Genomic DNA, 8,875 nt, shown 5'->3' with positions numbered 1-8,875 from the left:
GGGAGGGACCTTGGAGGTCTTCTAGTCCAACCCCCTGTTCAAGCAGGAAATCCTATACCATTTCAGACAAATAGTTGTCCTTAAAAACCTCCAGTGATGGAGCCTCCACAACTTCTGAAGACAAGCCATTACACTGATTAATTGTTCTAACTGTAAGGAAGTTTCTCCTTAGTTCTAGGTTGATTGTCTCCTTGATTAGTTTCCATCCATTGTTTCTTGTCCTGCCCTCAGGTGCTTTGGAGAATAGGTTGACTCCCTCTACTTTGTGGTAACCCCTCAGATTTTGGAATACTGCTCTCATATCAACCCTAGTCCTTCTTTTCATTAAACTATATATTAAACTTCTCCATGAATGTATCCAAACCTCTTTTAAAGTTATTTAAATTAGTGATTATCACACCATTTTGTAGTACTGAATTCCTCAAGCTGCACTACTGTATATAAATCTCCTTCAGTTCAGAATTTTGGTTTCACTTGATGGTCCCTGACCTAATCTTTCAATAAAGAGCGAGAATAACAATCGCTGCCTGTCCATATATGCTTTAATCATGCTCCATCTCATGCTGTTTCTCAATATAGATTCAAGGATCTAGTCCATTTGGTAAATGCAGATGCAAAGAGTTCATCCAATTTTATTATCCCTACAGTTCCTACAACAAGCACCTTTAACAATACAAATTTCTAAAGATTTCCATTCTTTAGAAGAACACAGTTGATCCACAGGCTAATCCTTTCTTCTACATAGGCAAGCCTATGAGTGCCAGTAGGTAAATTAGTCAGTAAAACAACTGCCATCCATTGGAGGTTAAATAGCAAGGGCCGAATTCTAGCAGCCTCTGGGCCAAATTCTAGCAGCCTCTGGCCATGAGGAAGAAAAAGAAAGAAATTTTGCTCACTCAGGGTTGTGGAGCAAACCTTTAGAAAGAAGGTTGTAGTTTATTGAAGAGAAGAGCCAGACAGAAAGATGGTTCTGGAAGAAAAGAGAGAGCTTGCATGTAGGGAATGGGTTTTTATACCCTCTGGAGCCTTTTGTTTGGAATTGTTCCTGTGGCATGAACTTTGACCTGAGTGTGAGTGGGCCCTTTGGGTTAATCCTATTATGTCTTGTCTTAGAGTTTGGGCGAGGTATGTAAATTTTAGGTGTCTTTGTCTTCCTAAACTCCTAGCTGTGGGCCTCCAACCTTCCTGGATTATTTACATCTGCATTTCTACAGAGCTGGTTTCTGCTTGGGGGAGGGAGGCTTGGGCTATTAAGAAAATTGGGCATGCTTTTCTGCCTCTTTAAGATCCTTTGAGAAAATATATTTTTCTGCTTTTTTAATATTTCCTTCTCTGGGGGGCTGACTTCCCACAAGTGTTTGATGTTATTTGTATTACTTGCCTAATATCTTTTAAAATGATCAAATGACCCTACATCGGTGTTTGTTTAGATGTTTAACCTTCCCTTTATTATTTTTATAAGTAACTCAAAGTGGCAAAGATACCTAATATTACTTCCTCCTCCTATTTTCCCCTCAACAACAACCCTATGAGGTGAGTTGGGCTGAGAGAGAGCAATTGGCTCAATGTTATCCAGCCAATGTTTGTTCCTAAAGTGGTACTACCGGTAGAATTCACAGTCTCTTAGTTTCTTGGTGCCTTAACCACTAAACTAGCTCCCACTTTCTCTTTAAATCCTTTCCTCAAGTCTAATAACCATTAATGTTGGATTATCGTGAGCGTAATGATCACGAGAGACAGCAGGCTCGGTTCGTGAAGCGTTTATTCTGGAAAACACCGGACAGCTGACAGCGGGAAGGAACCCCCCTTTTATACAGAACCTGTCAAACTTTCGCCCAATCCCGATGGTGTGTTCTCCCGTCACCGTTGCAGTGACCAATCGGCTGCCGGCAGGTTTTGACAGCTCGGTGTTGCTGTGCATGCGGGACTCAGCCGGTAGCTTTTGACAGCTGTCAGCTGTCAGCCGGCCACTGCGCATGCGCGATTGGCTGGCAGCAGCTTTTGACAGCTGTCAGCTGTCAACCGGCTGCCGCGCATGTGTGATTGGCTGGCGGCAGCCTTTGACAGTTGTCAGCTGTCAACTGGCTGCCACGGGCGCCTGAGTCTGACAGTTTTACCTCACGAGTTATAATACTCTTGAACTCTAACTTGTGATAACATAACACAACAAGATGTGATAACAATTAACAATATATAACAAATGTTTTCTTTGCTACTGTGTGTTCCCAATGAATTTGAAAAGACACCTTAGGAGATTGTAATATTACTAAGAAGGCCTAGTCTTCACTAAACTGGCTATCAGTGACCACCAGCTATTGGGCTTAAACCAGTGGTGGGATTCAGATATGTGAACAACCGGTTCTCTGTGTGGCTGCTGCTTCTGGAAGTCCATTCTGGGCCTGGGCAACAAAAAATTAGCTACCGGTTCTGTCAAAGTGGCGCAAACCGGCTGAATCCCACCACTGGCTTCAAACTGCTCTTGAGTTTTTCAGTTAGCAGAAAAAAAAAAGGGGGGGGGAATATCTTGGCCTTGCTTCTGGTTGAAGAGAGAAGGAGAAGATAGTGGTGATAAATACCCATCTGAAGGCAATAAAAGGTGCAACAATCCAAATCTCCATATTTGGTTGGGGCAAACTAGCATTTAGGCTAAACCAGGGGTAGGCAACCTCGGCTCTTTTATGACTCATGGACTTCAACTCCCAGAATTCCTGAGCCAGCATAGCTGGCTCAGGAATTCTGGGAGTTGAAGTCCATGAGTCATAAAAGAGCCGAGCTTGCCTACCCCTGGGCTAAACCTTACAATTCCTTTTACCCCTTGACAAATGACACAATGACCCACTTCCTGGATGATTTTTTTTGCTTTAAATATATCGAAAGATCTTCCATTTTATGTATTTCTGTTATGCATTCCTCATACTCTTCTGGTTTGTATTATTTATTATCATTTACAGAGTTTCTGCCGGCTTCTTTTTCATTCTCCTCATTAGAATAGGCTTTCTAATTCCAGAAAGGGGCCATTTTAATTTTTTTTACGCATTTCTGGATACTATAAAAAAATGGTAAACTTGATTTGTTTGACCTCATGTGATAGAAATACGTCTTAAGTGGGCATCCATTGCTGTGGTTTTAAATAATCTCCAGACCTTGTGAAGAGATGCTTGTTTTAAGTTTTCCCTTTTTCCCAAATGGTATCACATTGGATCCTTTTAGCAGTTTTTTATTTGCACGTACAGCAAATGCACTAGCATTTATCTGAAATAATTTACTAATAGACCAGTTTTAGACTCTTTCTTAAAGCTGAGGGGAGATCCTATGTATACTGAAAGAAGTGGGAAGCATCAACAGATCTTTGCTTCCAAAAAGCTCGGTTTCTCCAGAAAGAGACATATAATTTCAGCAGGAATCAAAAACCCAGCTCTTGTGAGGTCCATCACTTGCAGAGAGAAAATTATCCTGCAATATCACCCTCCCCAACACCTCTATACTCACACAACAGAATTAAGCTATTGTCTGACAGGTTAGCTGTACAGAATGCCAGGGTGTTGTTCACAATGCTATTTGTCTGGAAACTTCCACTCAGGTGATCCATAAAGGTAACATTGGAATTATTCTGCTTGGGCTCCACTGCCTGATAGGAATCTGAGTGATAACCAGTAGGAAGGCAATGAAGCATTCATGCATTGAAAAATCATCTGATGCACATCCAGATCCTGGAATTTCCCAGTGGCATAAAATAGAAGTGTATAAGTCCACCCATCAACTTTCAAAACTCATCTTCAGGTTATCAACTTTAAGCTACCTGGAAACAAGTAGCTACTTAAGCTGTAAAGTCAGTCTGTGGAGTCACTTCTTTTATTTTCCAACATTCTGTTGTACTATAATATGACCAGTAAAGATAAGTAATACAAGTAGTCCTTGACTTACAACCACAATTCAGCCCAAAATTTTTGTTGCTAAGTGAAACATTTGTTAAGTGAATTTTGCCTCATTTCTTTTTTCTTTTTATTAGTTTTTATTGGTTTTTAAATACAATTCAACAGTTCTTATTCAACAAATGTTTTGTCTGAGTTTATCATTCACTAATACAAATTAAATTCCTAATCCCTAATTAATTTCTCCAACCATTGGTAAAGTAAGTCCCAAGTTTGAAAATATTCTCAACCTCAAAGTAAGTCTGTCCATTTCTGCACAGTCTAGTATTTTCTTTTAATTATTTCTTCCTCTGGTGGTATTTCTTCATGTATTGTAACTTTGAACCGTCACTAAATGAACGGTTGTAAGTCGAGGACTACCTGTACGGTTTGAAAGCCATTAGGTTTAAATGTAGATGTGGACTAGAACTCTGAACTTTTACTCCCAAGAATGTTTGTCAGGACAAAACATGTGTACATGTATTGTGGGCATGTGTGTACTAATTCCTGTACAAAATCATGAGATGTTGGCCTAAGTAAAAAATAGCTAGTTTATTTCTAGAATATTTTGTCTCACTGTCCAGAATAGGCTGATCAAAGTGTTTCAAGGGTGGTCTGTCCCCTTCCAACTTCCTGTTTCTGAAAACATGCTTCCCCCAAAATGGATGAATCATGCTAGAACTTATGGATTGACCCCTTCCAAGGAAAATGGAACATTCTAGGGAAAAACATCACATGCTATTTTGCATATAGCTACTTCTGAGGGATCTAACAGATAGCAACACATTGGCTGATCTTGAAAAGCTAAGGCGGCTGAACCTGTTTAATATATGAATGGGAGACCATCAGGAAAACCCCCTGTATTTACTGGGAAGGCATAAAGGTATCCAAGAAGACAAATATGGTCCAGCAAAAAGTGCATGGATGCTTATGTAGTCACTGAAGCTGAACTCATCTTGAGGAGTTTTAACATTTACCTTATTTCTGAGGATTGTGTGTAACTGAAGGCCAGGGAATAGCTTTATAGTTTGTAAACTAATATATTAATACATAAAAAGGTGTCATCTATCCCTCAGATTAATTTAGACACACACACACACACACACACACACACACACACACACACACACACAAGAGAGAGAGAGAGAGAGAGAGAGAGAGAGAGAGAGAGAGAGAGAGAGAGAGAGAGAGAGAGAGAGAGAGAGAGAGATTGGAGAATGGTAAAATGTCCAGATAGACCAATGGCCTTTGCATTTAAAACAAAATGAAAGAAAGAAAGAAAGAAAGAAAGAAAGAAAGAAAGAAAGAAAGAAAGAAAGAAAGAAAGGAAGGAAGGAAGGAAGGAAGGAAGGAAGGAAGGAAGGAAGGAAGAAAGAAAGAAAGAAAGAAAGAAAGAAAGAAAAAGAAGAAGAAGGAAGGAAGGAAGGAAGGAAGGAAGGAAGGAAGGAAGGAAGGAAGGAAGGAAGGAAGGAAGGAAGGAAGGAAGGAAAAGAAAGACATGTTTTGTGATCCTTGGCACCCAAGACTGAAACTGTAAAGTGACTTTTTTTTTAACAAGATACTGTATATTGTTTGCTACAGAAAACCATCAAGTTAGATGGGAAAAGAAATACTTTATGGAGTCTAAATCTGTACCAGTTTGCTATAGTGGTTAAGGCATCGGGAAAGAAGAAGCTGTAATTCTAGTCTGCCTTAGAATGTCCTGATTGTGAAGCCAGTCATTTCCTCTCAGCCCTCGGAAGGAAGCAATGGTAGATCACTTCTGAAATCTTGCCAAGAAAATTGCAGAGAGTTTGTTCAGACAGTTGCCAGGAGTCAAGACTGACTTGAAGCCACAAAAAAACCACAAAGTTTTATCAACCACTAATGCTAGCTGAATGTAAGCAGAAGACAAAAATAGGAAGTAGGCTTCCAAATTTATTCTTTTTTTTTTAAAAAAAGGCAGCCAAACTGGTATCAATTACTGCTGTTTTTATCTAAAGGATTAAAAAGATTTTTGGTCAGCTTCGGTAGGGCTAATTTCAAAAGTGTGTGCAGACTGTGGTCAACAGCACCTCTATCAACTCTTCTTCAATTTTCTGAAAAAGAAATTGGCTCCAGCCACAGATGGTCACTTAAGTATTCCTTCTCTTTCGGCCTTCCTCTTCTTTCATGTCCTACAGACAGCTGGAAGGATGCCAGCGCTGTCACAGACTGATGCTTCTGCATTATCCTATGATTTTGCATCCTTTAAGTTAGCATGCAAGAAAGCTCCATTTTATGACCTTCCTTCAAAAAAACTTTCACAGAGCTCAAAGGGCACAGAATTTCGTCATTCGAATTTCTCACTGCAAGGTGACTCAAACTCCTATGACTGAAGCTTCTGTGTGACATCTCTATTATCCTTCAGAAGGTTACAAAACCAATGTTCTCCTTGCCAAAGATCTGCAAGAAGTTCTCTGTTGTTTTATCTTACATCTTAGTATCCACTGGAGCTTTGCCTCTGAAAAGTGAGCTATAATGGGAATTTTGCAGAAGTATCAACAGAAGCAAAACATTTGTATTTTAATTAAGAGGAAAACCAACAACACTGCATGTTGGTAACTATAGCAATTGACTTATATTGAGCTGTAACATTGCTCCATCTAGCTGTAATTCTTCTGGATCTTTCTGCCTTCAAAACTCCTGCCATGTCTTTTAGTGAGGATTATTCTTAAATTCATTAATATCATTGAAGGGGCTGCCACAAAGAAGAGGGGATGAACCTATTCATTAGATATTCAAGATGGACAGCATTTAATATTTTATTGTTATGCATATGTAGGGGTGTGGCTCTATACATATGTTGTATATAGTATGTTTTAGGTTTGTGACATGTATGTGTTTCACTTTGAGAGCGGGCAACTAAATTTCATTTTTGATGTGTGCCATTGTGCCCACAGTAAAACATGACAATAAAGATTATCTTATCTATCTCTTCTCCAAAGCACCTGAAGGCAGAACAAAAAGCAATGGTTGGAAGCTAATCAAGGAGAAAGCCAACCTAGAACAAGTTCCTAACAGTGAGGACAATTAACAATTAACCAGTGGAACGTCTTGCCTCCAGAAGTTGTGGGTGCTCCAACACTGGAGGTTTTAAGACGAGATTGGACAATCATTTGTCTGAAATGGCATAGGGTTTCTTGCCTGAGCAGGGGGTTGGACTAGAAGACCTCCAAGGTCCCTTTCAATTCTGTTATTTTGTAAATCTTTTAATACAGTATCTTCTGATTGATTAATGTTTGTTTTCTAACAATTAATAGGGCAATTGATATATTACTATGGGAATGTCCTAGCATAGATACTGCCCCCCATCCCAAAATCAAACATTTCTGTGGTTTATGCAAGCAGGACAGACTGAAGATAAGGCAACAGTTCTGGATTCTTTCCTGTTTTTGACTTTGTTTTTTTTTTAGAAGGAACTGTGTGTCTCATTCGTTGCAAGATATTTATTTTTCCCCCTAGTCTGACTGAATGTGTTGTCTGCGGACGGGGATGCCTTAACAACACAAAGCTACATGTCACTTCCTTGCATTTCCGATTGATTTTACATTATCTATTATGACCCCTTTTTAGTATATTCTTTGTTTCCACTATGGAAAAAAAGCTAGACTTGGGTACTGGTAAACGTTATAGAAGCTGAATCTGATGTTAAATCCCCCCACTCAAGGGTTCATCTCCAATCTGTCTCTTTAGAAAAGGAAAATCAACATTTCTTATGGCTTTGGGAAGCTTATTCCAGACACTATGAGATCATGGCCATCATAGACTCCACCGATTAAATTCAATCAATTTGCATGAGCCTCAAATTCAGTAAAGCTGATTGGCATTCGGTTTCACATTAACACGTGTTCTGTTTATTTAAATGGGTAAACATTTTAAATCAGCATAGTCTGATCAGTCAGTCATTTCATTTCATACAGATAAGCTCTGAAATAAAAAAAACCCCTCTTCTCTATAATTTTCTAGTATCGTAGTCAGAGAAGTCATTACCTTTAGAGTACAGCATTTAAATCCCAAAGACTTAACAGTCCATACAAAAATGTGTGAGGGTTTAATTCAGGGAAAGAATATAATTCATTCCTTAATTTAAAAAAAATTCTCTTCTTCTAATTCAAGATCAGAGCTTGAGAAAAGATTTTATAATACAATTGGGTCAATACGATAGGGATTTTCCCTCCCTCTAAACTAGGTGACAATGTTTTAAAATTTGCTGCTGTGTTAGGCTTAAATTTAATCAGAGGGAAAAAAAAGTTTCCTTCCTTCTCTCTGATTATTATTTCTCTATAATGGATCAGTAAACTGTAGCTCAGTTAATTAAATATATTACATGTTATTAAATTAGCTGGATGATTCAGGAATATAAGAAATATGAAGTTGAAAATCAAAGCTCTGAGTATGGGGGAAAATAGGGAAATTTTTTTCCATTGGAATTGGTCTGGATTTTTTTAAATTTCTTGTCCATTTTCAGGATTGACTTGGCCCTTATTGATAACTGGCAAAAAATCGACCCAATGGGTTGTAGGTTTACATCACTGAGCATCTCTTACTGAATACTCAATTCCATCTTCGCATGCATGTAAACAATGTACATCTGCATCACATCTGCCTCATTTTCCTACCTCCTCAAATCATCTCTGAATTATTGAAACAGATTTTAGAGAAAAGTTATGGCTTACCAATTAAAGAAATATATTATTAGCACATTATAAATAAGCAACTGATATATATGTTGTTTATGAAAGTAATAAAGGTGCAATATCAATGAAAATTAGTTAATTAATTGACTCCATTGGATCATGCCCATTTGACCCACCAAGCCAAATGGATATATTTGATAAATCCCCCACTCATTGGTGCATATTTGGGATTTTGCTGTTGGATTTTCAGTCACTGAATTGGCTACAACATGTAGCAGGTGGTGGATATTGCAAGGTAATGAGTCA

The sequence above is a fragment of the Vipera berus genome (genome assembly GCF_964194415.1).
Source record: "Vipera berus genome assembly, chromosome: 5".
Taxonomy (NCBI): Eukaryota; Metazoa; Chordata; class Lepidosauria; order Squamata; family Viperidae; genus Vipera; species Vipera berus.
This window is presented reverse-complemented; position numbering follows the sequence as displayed.